Source organism: Blennius ocellaris (genome assembly GCF_963422515.1).
Source record: "Blennius ocellaris genome assembly, chromosome: 16".
Classification (NCBI taxonomy): Eukaryota; Metazoa; Chordata; class Actinopteri; order Blenniiformes; family Blenniidae; genus Blennius; species Blennius ocellaris.
This window is the reverse complement of record NC_137665.1, coordinates 11,038,504-11,055,337: the sequence shown is the minus strand read 5'-3', so window position 1 is coordinate 11,055,337 and position 16,834 is coordinate 11,038,504.

Here is a 16,834-nt window from a genome sequence, read left to right as displayed (position 1 = left end):
CACTCTTCAGGTAAACATTCCCGCGAAACAGGAGCAAACCCGGGGCTACGCTGGCTCCACTTCCTTGCTGGGCCACAGAGGAACCAGGCCGGGGCCAGACACGTCATCAGGTGGGGGCGGAGTTATTGATGGAGTTATTGCTACTTACAAGGCGGAAGAGACGCAAACCGGCTTTCTGAAAACTATAATGAACACGGTGCCCTGGAGTGGTTATAATGAAAAAAATGTAAATAACGTGTGGGCACGATATAATAAGTCGTTCCCTGAAGTTAATAATGGGAGGAAATTAGGTCATTTTATCCGTGAGCTCTCGAGACCACAACAAGCTTGCGGCGCTGCGCTGTCAGCTGAGTGAGATATATAATTTAGAAACAGTTTTGTTTTCACGCTTTTCATCATAACATCATTGTAACTTACTTCACTTTCATGTCTTGTTTCGCGTTATGACCGCAGGCGGGGGCAATGCACTCGCTACATGGGTTTCGGCTACATGGGTTTTGGCTACATGGGTTAGTCACACTTTATATTATTTAACTGTTTACTTTTGAAGAAAATACTTGAAGTACAGACTGCCTACAAGACCAGTTGTCTTTATTTTCATTTGCCACAGTTACTGCAAAGACACTTTATATTATTTAACTGTTTACTTTTCAAGATAATACTTGAAGTGCAGGATAAACCTCTTGCTGTCTGTTGATGTGCAATTAATATGGAAGGTTATGTACAAGATTATGTATAACAACAAGCACCTGTCTGTTCTACTCATTTCAACTTGCTTGTGAAAACTGCTAAAAGAATTCTGAATCTTTTGACATTTCACAACTTTTTCTTTTAACACTAACGCAAATAGTTACTTTCCTTGGTAATGAGTTACTTTTATGATAGCGTAATTCAATTACTAACTCAGTTACATTTTGGAAGTAATGAGTAACTATAACTAATTACTTTTTTAAAGTAACGCTCCCAACACTGTTAATAAGACAATTGCCTTCCTCTCTGGCCCCTTATCTTATATAGTGCTTGTCCAAACGTTAATCCTAATCCGATAGCAAGGGTGAGCATTAAACTGAGACTGTAGATTTGGAGTTGACATGTATGTGCTGACGTGGCCAATCTAAAATCTAATCCTTCTTAAATAAGATCTCCTTAGCTTTGGTGGTACCAACTTGATTGACACAACTTCGATCGCAGAGAATTCATGAAAGATGATGATGCAGGTGTTTTACTTAAACAATTAATGAACTCACTGGCTCCTTTCACACCCATACCTTTTAATTATAAATTCCAGGTGCACTCCAAGTACACTTCTGACATAACAGGTGTGAAATGTCAGATAACAAAGAAAAAGGCTATAAACACATACCAAGCTCAAACCAGTGATACAAGAAGTACAAAGTGACACGTGCTGACAGAAGCAATTAAGCAAAGGTCACAACCCACCCTGCCTATTTTTAGTCCATACATTTTTTGGGGAGGCCAGTGCTGCCAAGTTTTTCTGAAAACGTGGGTAGGTAGGGAGTGGCAAGAGGAGGGAGTACGTCAATGCAAGGTGCACGCCACGCCTGGCCGTGAGCAGTTGTGTGCATCATAGGTTGCACAAGTGTCTCCATGCCATATTATCGTATGGAGGCCGTACTTACATGTACTGCTCATGTACGGTGTCCTTACTCACTCGCATGTTGTAAGTGTGTGCAAATGCGATGAACATGAGATTTTTCCAGATAGAGGATTCCCAGATAGAAGACTTATTATAATCAGTGAATTATTTGTAACATTTCAGTGGCCGAGGATAGATAATGATGTATTTATTACACACACAGACACATAGTTGAAAATCGCGGAGGGGGAGGTGGGAAAAAAAAGCAGTCATTCCATTTCCAAATAAATACGAGCAATCCAGAGCAACTTGTGCTGTTTTCATCTTCATGACGCATCTTTTGATGCATCTTTTTGACTGATACATATATAAATTTGTAGGAATGACTATTAATGAAAAGCTCGGCTGGAAGCTGCATATAACAGCAGATAAAATATTGGTATGTGTAAAATCCGATTCCAGAATTAGATAAAAATAAAGTCAATTAAATAAAAAAATAAAAAACCTCTTATTCAATAACACCCTCATTCTTCCATATCTGAGTTATGGTGTGGAACTATGGAGAAATAATACGCTGATAATGATTATAAAAGTGAACTGATGAAGCATGAAAGGCCCACTCATCCTCGGATGAGATTTCAGATTTTTCTGGGAAAAAATAAATCAACTACAATATCGTTTAACATATTATTTCTAATTGATATTTAATTTCAAATATCTAATATATGCCTATATATATTTACAATAGTATCATATTGTTTGTTTCTCACGAAGAATGGTCTTCTTTGCCCACAGGACGCCCAACCTGCACCCCAAAATTGAGCATACACATTCCACCTCGCTAATGACTGTAACAGTCATATTTAAATCATGCCTTTACACCTTTACATAGATACTTTGAAATCCAACCGGTACAGGGACGAATCCGTAGCCCGAATGCAGCAAGAGTTTCTCAAAATTACTACTGTGTGTCTGCGTGCCCCAAATCCATACGGAGGCAGTACTCACTTTCCTACGGATCCCATAATTTTGGTCACGTTTTTTTGCAGGTAGACAGTGCGCACTTGCAACTACGGCGGGTTGTGACCATCGCTTTAGGGGGAAAAAATTCAGGTGGGACAACGAATGTACTTACAATGAAGATGGGAAAATGAAGATTTGTAATTTCCTTCATGCTCATTAGGCTGATTTTGCCCACAATCTGCAAAATGTGTCAGATGAGATTATCAGGCTCAAACTGAGTTTTTAAAACCTTGTACTCTATCCTCCTCAAGAGATTGTCAACAGATTGTCAGGTAGCAAAGATGGAGGCTGTAAACACAGATCAGGCTCACACGCAAATCAATCAAAGATGAAGGAACCATAGTCTTCAAGGAAACTAAACAGATTGCTAAACCGGTGACACAAGATGAACAAAAGTACCAAGTTTGGGCGTGACGGATGCTGACAAGCAATAAAGTTGATACATGGCAACGAGACAATTAAAATGTCAAGCTGCAAGACATTTTAGGAATGGGAGAGAAACATGACCTGCATGAGACAGGAACAAGAATCTTTAAAGCAGAATTATTGAAAGCAAGACAACAAATCATACAACCAGGGCTGTGAGAGTGGTGAGGAACCAGCAGCATGTGCGCTCCACTGTTACAGTAGGTGGGTATGCTTCACTCTCAACTCAAACTTAATGTATTAGGAATGTTACCACAACCTGACAGATCTGCTTTTATGCAGCTAATTTTCACATGTTCGCATAGCTCAGTTTTAGCTCAGCAAGGGTTGATAGAGACCTAAGGACAGTCCGCAGACCTCTTCTTATTTTTCTATCACAAAGACGTATTCACATCCTAACCCTTCTTATTCCTTTTGACAATATACTTCACTTTCTCTCACAGTGTCAGATTGACTCTACCTGGGCCTGTCACTATTTTTAACCATATGTTTACTGTCCCTTTTGGTTCCAATTTTGCTTATACTGATTCCCTCTGTATTTTAAGAATCAGGGTAAACAAAGCTTTGCCCTTTCCTTTGAACCTTTAGCTTGTTAGGCTGATTCTGTACTCAGCAACATCTGTGTCAGATGAGATTGTTAGGCTCAAACAACATTTTGAAGCCTTTTCTTTATTGTAAATTACCATTTTGACCAAAATAGATAGATAAATTAATGTGGTTTCTGACTTTCATTTAAAAAACAAACAAAGGTAGAGAGATGTTTTGAAGGGTGGAAGTTCCATCACCATCAGTATAATCCCTGTGTTGTAATTGGAGATGCCCTTTGGGGAAGGTATGCATGGAGAAGTGCCCTCCAACCGATATAGGCAGTTTTATCGTTAATGCCCATTCTGTGGTCTCCCAGCACTATTCGTTGCAGTCGCCCGCCTGCCTGGTACCATTTCAGGCACTCCATTAGACAAAACCTCTCCAAATCCCAGTTGTATGCCACTGTAATGACTTTATCACCCTCAGCATGGCCACTTGCTGGATAGCTACTCATCAAAAACATGTTGAACTAGCATCAGATTTCTGAAAGCCAAAAGAATATATTTTTCTTTTTAAATGCCATATTGTTTCTGTGGCATTAATTGAATATTCCTCTTTTTCCTCTGTTTTATATTAACTGTGTGGGGCCTTAAAAAAAAACCTTTGTTCAGGTTCCACCACCTGTTACTCCACCCAGCTCTGATATGTTAGGGCTTTAACACTCTGTCCTGCTTTCTCTGTAATGAGGTGTGCACAGATGTCACCTTCACAAACCAAGATACTGACCTCGAGGAGTAAGTCATACAATGTGGAGGTTTGTGAATTCAATGAGTCCTTTGGCCTTGATTGTTGAAATAGAGTATTTATTGAGCACAAGAGAAGGCACAATTCAGCAAGACTGTGAGGTGTGTTCTAATGCTTGGGAGAGAAAAAAAAATGTCAGTACATAAGAATGGAGAGCAGATATACAAATATGTTTGTGCGTGCCCTTGTTTTCTGCATGACAGGCATCTAACAAGTGTTGCAGGTACTGGTGACTTACTGTTAAAAGTTTTCATTTTTGTTCTTTCATGATCACACGAGGAAACACAAACACTGCGAACAAAAGATAAAGCAAAAATACCACAATAAAGAAGAAACAACAAGTTAAAAAACAGAGTTAAAAAAACAAACAAAAACAACAACATCCTGTAGCCCTTACATCAACTATATTACACCAAAGCAGGCTGTGTAGCATGGATCCACGTTGCCCTTTCAGCCACTTACACAGAAGTATGGTTTGTCAGGAGCACCTGGAAAGGATCTTGCCACCGTTTGGATTTTCAACCACACTTCTGGAACTGATAAATGATGACCCAGTTGTGGGATGTGGGTGTGTGAAGAGGACCATCACCTGGTCTCAGGAGTGCTGCTTTGCTCGGACATGGATACCAAGGAATGTGCTAACCTGTGCAAGAGAGAACAAAGTAAGTACTGATCACAGTTGGGCCTGTGGGAAGATTCTGGTGTGACAACAAGAGAAGGCTAGTTTCTGATGAGACGTACTTCATACTTGCTTTGAGCCCAGAATGTGTCGGCCACGTTCGGGAGTGTTGGGTGTACGCCAGTGGCTGGGGTTTGTAATGCTGTGAATGAGTTTACTGAAGGTGGGAGGGTCTAGTGAAATTGATGCGTCGGTGTGAACTCTGGATGTTATAAAATGACTGTTGAGATTGTGTGAGTGAGGCTAGGTGGAGGCTTATAGCAGCATTCTACATTTGGTGTGTTCCGTGTAAGAAACCTGGATTGTGAGTCTGGCACGTTATATAATGTTTGACAGCTGTCAGTGATTAATGTGAACAATGTGACAAGATGGGTGTGTAATAAAGCAACAGAGCATGTGGATCTGGTATGTGACAATCGAAGAGAATGTTCTGAGGGAATGAGGTGTGGCACAAGTTTCTGTCAAGTGTATGACAGTAATTTCAGGCCATGAGAAGTGGAGATGAGTGATGAGTGATACCTAAAGTGAGCATAAGAACTCTACCAAGCAGGTTGAATGGGCAATGCTATGAGACCAGAAAGCTATGTTTGATGGGTGTGGGATCTTTCAATTTCAATGAAAATGGAACAGAGTAAGCTTCTTTCCCAATAGCGTTGTTTGCAACTTGTGAGAGGTTGAATCTACCACTGAGCTTGATTTTTGGAGGAAAACCTTCAGACACAATGACTGAATTAGTAGGTCCTGAGTCTACCCTGAATTTTGCCATCTGTCCATGAATTTTTAGAGAGGGAAATGGTGAGTGCCTCTGAGTAGTATTCTGCATAAATGCCTGAAATGAGATGAGGTAAATGGGACAAAAAAGGGAGGCAAGGGGTCGTGACTCAAGGCTCTTTCCCTATCTATTGCAGTGTTGTGGGAGCGGAAGAATGTGTATGTGTGTGTGTGTGTGTGTGTGTGTGTGTGTGTGTGTGTGTGTGTGTGTGTGTGTGTGTGTGTGTGTGTGTGTGTGTGTGTGTGTGTGTGTGTGTGTGAATACATGTGTGATGTTTGTATTTTTAGAGCATACAAACAAGATAACCACTTAAAATTTACTTTCACAATTTAGATGAACCTCTAGCTTTAGGGTTGTTGATATAATTTTTTTCCTGGCATGTATCTACAATTGAGCTTCACGTTCTCTCGCTTTGGAGAATGCAGACATCTGGTTTCTATGCATCACGTTCACCTATTGACAGTTCAGGAGCCAGAAGGTACTTTTAATCGTGACATAATCTCACAGTGTCTTTTTTTTTTTTTTTTTAGATCATCGTTCGGAATCGGGGTGGTTTTCTTGCGATGGTATGTGTTACTGCAATAGTCCACAGTTGCTGTATCCCCGTGGGCAGGTTGTAGCTGCTGAGGCAATGCGCCTACACGCTGCGGTAGCCGCTTCCACGGAATATTACGCATAAGCACAATTAAACGTGGGGTATTCCTCAGCTCATCTCAATGATCACGACTGACCCGGCCCATTGTGTCGCCCATTTTTTCACCCTCACAATAAAAAACAAACAAAATAAAATAAAAAATAAATAAATAAAAAACGGGATTTCTTTATGAATGATTCCCATGTTATTGGGGCCACACATCGGGCTCTCTTACCGGCGTGAAAAGCGCACTGAGAGACGGTTTTTTTCTTACCTTCCCACCGTTTGGTTGGCGAGCTGTCGCATCCGATTGAATTGCTTCTTCATCTTGTATATAAGAAGGGGAAATATTCCGCATTATTTCTGCTCAGTGTATCGCTCCGTCCCCCAGTGAGGCGCAACATAAAATCCAGACTGCCATGTTCTCCCTCCCTCATTGCAGGCTGCAAACACCGCACGATCCTCCCGAGATTACATATTTTCAAACGGCTTGTGTGGATGTATAGATTGCATCTATATTCGTCCCATTGCAGGCGTATGGATGGATGCTGGACCACTTCACCGCGGGCACCCACACGCAGAGAGCGACAGCAGTGACAAGTCGCGGCTGCGTGCGCACCGGTGCACTGTGGGAAATGTAGTGCTTTACGGTCGAAACTTATTGTTTCTGATTTCCACTGGGCTTTTAACCCCGAATCAAAATACTAGATCCCTGTGATACATTGTTACACTTTATACAACTTTGAACAGCCATTTATCAATTTCTCATTTTGCTTATTTCATTTTAATGAGCTCTCGTCAAGAGAAGATGATGATATTTCTGAGGTTTGCTTTCCATCACCAAGCTTTATATTGTTATACTGTTCCGGTATTAATATTCAATCTTGAGATTCTTCCAAGTTCAATAATGTTTCATGAGAAGATGGTTCTCAAAGTCTTCACAATTTTATGTGAATATTTAGTTTCAGATTTTGCGAGATCAAGAAACTTGAAACGTCTTTGCTTCTCTGAATTGACCTCTCACACATTACATGTTATTGTTTTTCATATTATAAGTATTGTTCTCTTTATTATCCCTTGCTACTTTTTTTAATTTTTAAATTTCAATCGCTTGCTTCTCAAACAATTTCCCCTATTGTGGAACAAATAAATTATATAATTCTCATCATATTGCTGACTTGTAACCTCAACCCGAAAAATGGCTGGTTTTGATACACGGATCCACCCATCCATCCATCATCTATAATGCCCCATCCAAAGCAAGGGTGACTGGAGACTATAGGAGCTCCATCACATGACAAAGACAAAGGAACAAACAGTCACACCCACTTGGTCACAGAGAAGGCTGTTTTGCACTGACTAATGAAATTCAGATGAATGTTTTGGACTCAATCTGGAATTAAACAAAAGGAAGAAAAAAAATAATAAAACAGTAAGAACATGCACACTGAATACAGAAAGGCCTTGACCATTGTTGTCTTTGTTAAAGAAAATAAGAGTTTTAATCACCAGCCATGTGATGTAATTTTGAAATTATCATATGATGAAATGTATGATATTAAATGATGTATTTTGCATACTATCACAGCATAATTTTAATTGGAACTGGACTGGAATTCCCCATAAAGCCCTCTATTAAGTGACAATAAATGTCTACAACAGCCACTGCTGTGTACGACGCATTGAGGAAACTTGGCGAACATTGCCACCTAGTGTATTTTATCTACCAGTGCAAATAAGAATGGGGCGTCAATAGAGCAAAATTTAAACTGGGCCCAACCTCTAAATGTAATAACTGACCTCTAAACCTAGTACTCCACCTTGACCGGTTTATTTTATATTACAAACAATACATTAATTGCACTAAATTTATTAGCAGTATTTTCAACTGTTGAACATTGCACCATATTTTAGGATGTATGTTGTCTTATGCAATTATACATATATATATATATTTTATTTTATTTTATTTTTATTTTTTATTTTTTTAATAAAAATACAGTGTATTTAAAATTTCTTGGTGTATCAAATTGCTTTTTCTTCATTGGGGAGACATGACCAACCTGGTGCAGCCATTTGCTGGTAACAGCTACTGATATCAACTGTCATGTTTTCATATTGCAATGATCACCTTCAAGTGGGATACATCTGTTGATCTGTAGTACTTTCTATATATTTTTAATCTACAATAAAAACCCTCTGTTGGTCTATTTGCACACACTTTTGAATGTTGGATTGTCATTACTATAATGTTGTTGTTCATGTTCACACTTTGCAAGAGGTTGGACCCTGGTGGAGGACCAGTTTTTGGCCTGTGGACCAAATTTGTGACCCGCTGACATAGACTTTAGAAACAGGAACTTGTTTAAAGCCTAAAATAATGATTAATTGCATTGTCATGAGTAATGTGATCATAAAATTAGCCACAATAGTAAGAATTTGTGTATATTTGTAATACAAATACTTATATAAATTGTAACATGTGGCTAAAATAGATTTTTGAAAAATAAAGTGATAATTTAGCCTGTGCGTAATGGACTCTACTGTTTTTAGTGTTTGTAGCTAAAGTGTCCAGAAGGGGGCAATGCTGTCTTATAAACCCCAAACCTACCTTTTCACTTCAATATGAGGGAGCAATTTTAGCCTTTTGACTTCAGTCGTCTTTTTTTTTTTTTTTTTTTTATATACTCAGATATAATGCAACACATAACTGGCTGGGACTCACTGTATTCTGTTTATTTGAGAATAACAAGATCCTTATTTATTCTTTTATTTTATCTGTCCAATCCTATACCTTCACCTGTAACACATACATTATGCACAATATTTTTTAATAGTGAAGCCCTACTGAATATAGATTCTAATCTGTATTACCAAATGACCAGGGTGCTAAGGTAAGCAGCGATGTCTCTGTTTATGCTGCAGAGCGGCGCCGTTAGGATCCCTGTCAGAAGTGACGCCCTGTGGTTCAGTGACATCAGGCCTTAATAGGCCGACAGGTGGGCCGCACGCCGCCAGAGACTTCAGAGGCCAGTGGGAGTAAATGATACATAGAAATGGTTGTTTTCTACACTCATTAATCTCCCGCATTGGAAATTGAGATGGGTGGGGGAATCCCTCAGCCTTGATCTCAACCTTTTGACCTCGTCAGATCATTTATTTTCATTAGTCCTCACGATGAAGAACTGGCCAGCCTCAATCCAGACAACCACCCTACCCCTTCCCCCTAAAACACGGAGAACGTCTCAAACATCTTCTTAATTCCACACCCAGCCCCCAAAACGTAATGCTCTAGAGTTTCTCTGGACACATCTATATCAACATGAGTGAGTTCTTACATCTGAGTTTTCCTGTTATAAAGTTTCTCACAGCAAACTTTATGCCCACAAATATCAAAAAATACAACAAGATAAGAAGTGTGTAGTATGCGATTCTCAAGTCTGATAAAAGAGCTCTTTGATTAACTGTCTGTTTGAAGCATACATGTCATCAATGCACAACACTTTAAAAAAAATATATAAAAAAAAAAAAGTCTGAACAATTCCTCTTGTGGCGTCCCGCTGTTGCTGTCACTGAGTGGGATGACGGAGTATTTTTCCTGCCTCTCCACCGACCCTCTGCTGGGCAGCTGGGGACTAATTGGCTCTTGCTCGGCCTAATGACGCCTCCTCTCGGGTCACAACCTCTCCACCTGATGACCCGTCGTTGCTACTGATACGTGAGCTGCACTTTGACAGTGACCTGGTCAGACACATGCTCCGTGGTTCCTGTGCTGAGGCAGCAGTGCCTTTTACTTACGTATGTATCTGAAAATGAAATTGCTTGTGCATGGGCTTTGCTCAAATCAAGCCTGAGTCAACTACAAAGACTTTGATGGGACACAAACTCAGGTTAAAAGCTGAACAGTCAACAGACTGGGAAGATTGGTGGAGTCGTCACATTCACCCTGTTTGACATATTCATGGAGGAGGTGTCTGCAGAGCAACAGGTAAACAGAGAAAGACTCACTCAGCCAGCCTAGTTTTTTTTTTCTTTTTAAATACAGAGGAGTTATGTTACTTGTCACATCAGCACAATTTGGTTTGACCCCAAAAGCTTGAATGTTGAAAGGTATGTGCTGCCTTGTTGTTAATGTAGCCCTTGCCACCTGAAGACTGGGAGCAGACAGGCAAAGTTCAGCGTAGGCATTAAAGTCAGCCTTTCAGGTAAGCCTGGACACCGAGGCCAGACTTTGTGGTGGTCTTTAAAGGGTTATCTGGGGGCCATAATGAGCCTCAGCAAGCCTAGTGCCTGGCTTAATGAAAACACTGTGACATCTGAGGGGAGGGGGTATTACAGGTCAAAACTACAGGGGCTGTTTTAACATGCATCCAATGAAAATGATGGTTATCGTAAACACCTTTCAGACACAATAATCACGTGTCTGCTTCCCAGTCAGCCTGGACTATAGAGACACACGAGGAGCGGGATGGCTGATAGTGTATTGGACATAAGAGCAAGTGTACCGGGAAGTAAAAACACGAGAACCAAAATATTTATTGTTAGTGCAGTTAGCCAATTAAAAGCATGAGTGTGACCCAATAGGTCCATTGGTTTTAACTGATGTCGACTATTGTGGAACGTTGTCATGCTCCACTATGTGATGAAAATGAAATAATCCAACCTGAAACTGATACCAATAGGAAGTGGTGAACTACACTTATGGAATTTAAATGAAAATGTTGCGAAAACTCTTTTGGACGTACGCTGCTTCAGATCCTTTCAAGTCGCTCACAAACTGCAGTGAAAATGTTAAAGAGAATAATGCAACCAAGGGGTCCAACCTAATAAAGAAGTCAGATGTGCAGTATTTATCCAAAAAGCTAGAATAACATTAGAAATAATTTTTGCAACAGAAAATATGACCTTTGATACGGCATTTAACAGGAAACTGCATCAATTCTATTTATAAAGGAAGGTGTGGACATACAGTAAAAGAGAGAAAATGGTGTTATCATGTAAGCAATCAGGGTGTTATCTTTCACAGCACATCATCAAGATCTACTGAAGTGTAATCAAACTGTAACAGTCGATAATTGTACCTGACAACAAAGTAGAATGCACAAGTAAATAAAAAATTAAATATCCAAACCTTTGGCACCAGAACAAAAAGTATCTTCTCGTCGCTTTCTGAAGTTAAATATACCAACTTCATTAAAAAAGAGAAAACAAGCAAAGATGTCAAAGACCTCCAGAAATGTATGGAGGTGCTAACAGTGTGGGGATGACCTGACAAGCAGAGTGATAAATATTAGCTGATATGACAGACATGGTGATGTGAAGCAAGTGTCTCTACACCTACTTTGCTTACAGATAATATGCAGATAGCTATTTTTAATCCCTTTACTATTTATCTGGAAACAATTGACAGGAGAGGCTTTGAGCTTGCGTCAACAAATGAGCAATACAATAAAATCATGTTCCTGCCATGCAACTGCTTTGCACTTTAAAAAAAAAAAAGTGAACTTAATGATTATGTGCTGAAATGTGGTGGGCTCCAACTCAACTGTTGTGTGTTTAAGATGCATGTACAGTATATACATGCAAGCACAAGAAATGCATGAGAGGTTTGGTATGGAGTGGGTGTCTGTAGGAATTAGACCCACAGAATCATATTTTCAGAATCTGTATGAGCAACGATCAGTCATCTTGGGTTTTGTGTGTGTGTGTGTGTGTGTGTGTGTGTGTGTGTGTGTGTGTGTGTGTGTGTGTGTGTGTGTGTGTGTGTGTGTGTGTGTGTGTGTGTGTGTGTGTGTGTGTGTGTGTGTGCGTGCGTGTGTGTGTGTGTGAATACATGTGTGATGTTTGTATTTTTTGAGCATACAAACAAAATAACCACTTAACATTTACTTTCACAATTTAGATGAACCTCTTGCTTTAGCGTTGTTGATATAATTTTTTTTTACTGGCATGTATCTACAATTGAGCTTCACGTTCTCTCGCTTTGGAGAATACAGACATCTGGTTTCTATCCATTCCTCTTCCAGACTGACTAACCAGCTAACGGTGAGTGAAGGCAGTGCATCCTGCACACTCTCAGTATCGCCAAGAGTTCATTTAGAGTTACCAATTTAATGCCATAAAAAAAAAAAAAAAAATTAGCCTGTGGGAGGAAAATGAGACCACAGAGTAAATCTGACAAACAGGAATAACATGAAAACTCCCCTAAACCAGAATGAAACCTGGGATTTTTTTGTTGTTGCATCATATCACTATATCGCCACAAAATGCATTAAAACTATATATTTAAAAAAAACAACAACAACAAAAAAAAAAACGTGAACAGACAGGTTGAAATTTGGATTTTTGGACGTTAATGACATTTCCTGAAATCCAGCTTTGCCTGTTGACAGTGCTCTGGAGCATCACGTCTACAGAGACGTCAGAACAGATCATGCACAAAAGCACGCCCACACACACACTCCCGTAACGGACATTTGACATGAAGCTCACACTTGGAAATCAAGGCCTTGAGGCAGCCTTGGCATTTCATGGATCTGAGAGACAGATTGATCTCGGACGGTTCAGGATTTATGATGCGAGGCAAGAAACCTGAGGGACAAGCCAAGTCCTTCCTGGGCTGGCAGCTACGAGTGATAGAAAGATTTACAGTCAGGATATTACAGCTGATTGCTCATAAGCCGTGGGAATAGTGAAATGTGTAGAGAGGAGGACATGAAACCTGAATTTGACTGCTGGACCACACATAACATTTAGTTTGACCTAAACCTTAAGAGACGTAACTGGCTTTGCCAAAACTGGACACAATCACTTGGTAATTTTCTGTTACAGAATGATGGATTTGGTGAAGCTTGTTCATGACATTGGAAAAGTAAGTACAACAAAGATGCTTCATGTGGCTGATTGCATCTGTCCAGCCTGCGGTGCAGCATGCACAGGAAACCTGGAAAGATTTTCGGTGGACTGTCAAAATGCTATGAAATATATATACACTAGACAGGTTTGCAGCACAGCACTGTGTTTATTCAGTGTTAATGAGCAAGGCTCGCCGTGCAGAAGGAGTTCATGATTGTCAATGTCGTGTTTTTATTGGCTTCATAACAACCTGCCCATGTTTCGTTAACATGGGTTCGGCATAATTTGATGAAAACGAATGTTTTTGAAGACTTTTAGTCGAGTTAACTTCAGTGTGCATATTTGTCTTTTTGGGGTTTCTTTTTGAAAACATTGAATGTGATGTAATTGCCACGTTGTTCTCCTGCTCGTTGAAGTGTTTAGGAATGTAAGAACACCTTACTGATGCTTTCTACACAAGCTTAGGTGACAGACTGGCCTTATTTCTCTCAACCCTGAGCTGAACTCCATTACAGGCTGCCTGCAGTCTGTAATTTTACGGGCAGCCTCTTATCATGTTTGTCTTGTCTCTTCCTCCGGGGGTTGACTACTTGCCCACAGACCGGCTTGACTTTATTTCAGCTGGCTCTCCACAATCAACAGATATGACAACAGAGTACATAAAGAAAAAATAAAACTACAGCTGGAAATCAATTCTGTATATCTAATGAGTGCAGTCCAGAGACAAGTACCACATGTGTTTGAGCTTTTCCTTATTTATTTAGGTGCATATGCCTTTACTTATCTGTTACTTAGCAGTTGAAGTATGCATACTATAATCTTTAAATTATGAGTTTTGTAACCCCAAGCAACAAAACCCATTTGCTATCCAGAAAGGATTAAACAGCTTTAATACAGCTATATTCATAAATGATCAAATCAAAAAAGTTCATCGTTAATCATTTTGTACTAACATTTTATGATTTCAGTCTTGGTCCTGATTGGGTGATGGCGTTCTAATTATAAAGTTCATTGGTAGAGTGAAACATTCTTCTGTCTGTAACCAAATTACGGTGTAAATAAAATGTGACTGAGGCAAGTATGACCTCTTTATGAATAAAAATTTGATTCCTTCAAACTTTATCTCACTTTTGCTCCAGACCTTTACCTTATTTCTTGGTTTTCTGTAGCCATTTGATCACAACAATTGCACAAGCCCATACCGAGGATGAAGATTATGTTCCTTCAGCCCTCAAATGAGTGACCTTGTCATATTCTGCCCATGGTGAGAGGGAAAGCCTGGGGCATTGGGACCACACAGCCTTGTCATCCCAGATCAAATAGACCCTGCCCCAGCCTGACAGGAGCCAAGGCCCTCCATGAAGGCTGTGACGAGCAAGGAGGGAAGCGTTCGGTCAACACGAGAATCTGAGGCTGTAGCTACAAACCTTATCTATTATGGTCCTCCAGAATCTTTCAGGAAATGCTCTTGAAATAAGATCAGCATTCTTAATCGATCAGAGATCTGAAAGGAGAATGATGCATATCTCAAACTGTCGGAAATTAATGTGTGTGAAAATGTGAAGCAGTTGTGGAGGATCTCCAGAGGATCTCCACAAAGCAGTAAGGAACTTAATCTTGGCTCTTTCCCCCCACTCATATGGACCCAGAACACTGGTGACATGCAATATGCTTGAAGAAATGTTACCCGGTGATATTAAACCTCAAAACATCACGTAACAAAACTCAAGTCACTGGTTTAAGAATTCATTGGTCCGTATGGCCGTCTTCTTGTGACCTCTGCTCTTCAATGAAACAAAGTAGCAAATCCAACTAGTATTTAAAGTATTACGCCTGTATTATTTGGATTAATGAGAACATATAACATATGTGCCTGCCCAAAAAGACAGCTGTATGTTAGCTATTAAAATATGTTTGGGGTTTTCTATTTAATATAGAGGAAGCCATTCATGTTTTTCCATTTTTACTCCATAAGTGGCTTCACTCGTTTGACTCACGTCCTTGGCATGTGATCCGCTTTGCTTTCAAAAGGCCACATCGTAAATTCCTGGACCTTGATATTTTCCCTCATCTCCCACAGGACCATAATGATGCAGACCTCTTTGTTGAAAGCACCTGTTCTCAGTTTGAATAATGGGCTACATTTTCATCCAAGATATACCCCCAAAGGGACACCCGGCCTGTAAGCCCACCACCCCAGGGTATCTAGTTGCCGCCATTGCCAGTGAGCGGGCACGGCGATCTTTTGAACACGACTAGTCATTTGTGCTCTTCAGCTGGTGGGATCTGTTTCTGGAAAAAACCAAATGGCAAGGACACGTTCTCTTTTGAAGTTTTGAATCAATGTATGTGATAATAAAGCAGCATTGGAGTCTTGAATGATCACAGCGGCCTGTATCAGGTCATGTTACTTCATGAAAAGCACAATCCCCATTCACATCTTCCGGACGTTTTCTATAAAGCTGTGAAAGTCGGATCTGAATGCGTGAATGAATGTCTTTCTAAATAGGCTTTGAAGAAAATGTGATAACTTGTCAGTTATATTCCAATGTGTTCATCTGTCAGCTCGCTTACTGCCATGTTAGCTGTCAGTCTGAATTATCTTTTTTTGAGTTATCTGAGATAATTTGACAAAGAGAAGTGAACCAGAAGTCACTCTCGCTGAAACAGGATTCGTTCACTGGATGACATTTTGCACAGTCAATCAATGTTGCAGGAGCAAAGTCCTTATCACTAATCAAAACCTCTATGTGAGATCTCGCTAACTCTAATCCGTTGTGACTGAACTTTTAATTGTTGAAGAAACCATATGGTGACAAAAGTTTCAATTTTCCCAAAAAATCCCAAATGGAGAGAAAACCAGTCTTCAGAGTGAGGTGATAAAGGTGATTTGTCACAGTGGAAATGTCACCATTTAATAAGCTTGTGAACCATCTGGCTACTGTGAAAAACCTCCAAACAACTCATCTGATTATAGGTGTACACAACCTGGTTTGATCATGAAATCCCTTCTGAGCCATCTTAAAGTCTCTCACCTCTTCTTTTCTTTTAATTGCAGATTTTATTCTTGCTCAATGGAACTGTCAGTCTATAGACTCCTATAGACTGACAGTGCCAAGTCCTGCTTTTGCAGGACTTGGCACAATAAGAATATTTTAAACCTCCCTGAGCTTTTCCAACTTGCAGTAGCGCAGCATGTGTGTCCAGGAGAATGTCAGTAAAGGATAAGACCATTTTCCACAGGATCAAATGAGGAAATCCACTCAGGCTACAGCTAAGACGGTCTGTAGCACAGCTTCGAGGAATTTATAGACATTTTAAATGGCCTTAGCTTGAGCTCAAGCCCTGGAAGGAGGACTAATGGAGTCAGAGTATAGCGTCTTGATCTTCTTCTCAGTTCGCCCAATAACCCAGTCAAGAGATTGAAAGCTTTAAGTTTAAGTCTTCACTCGTCCTCACTGTTTGCACTTGTTTGTTCTTTCTGGGATATATCTTCTGGCTGAGATCAGCCATCGC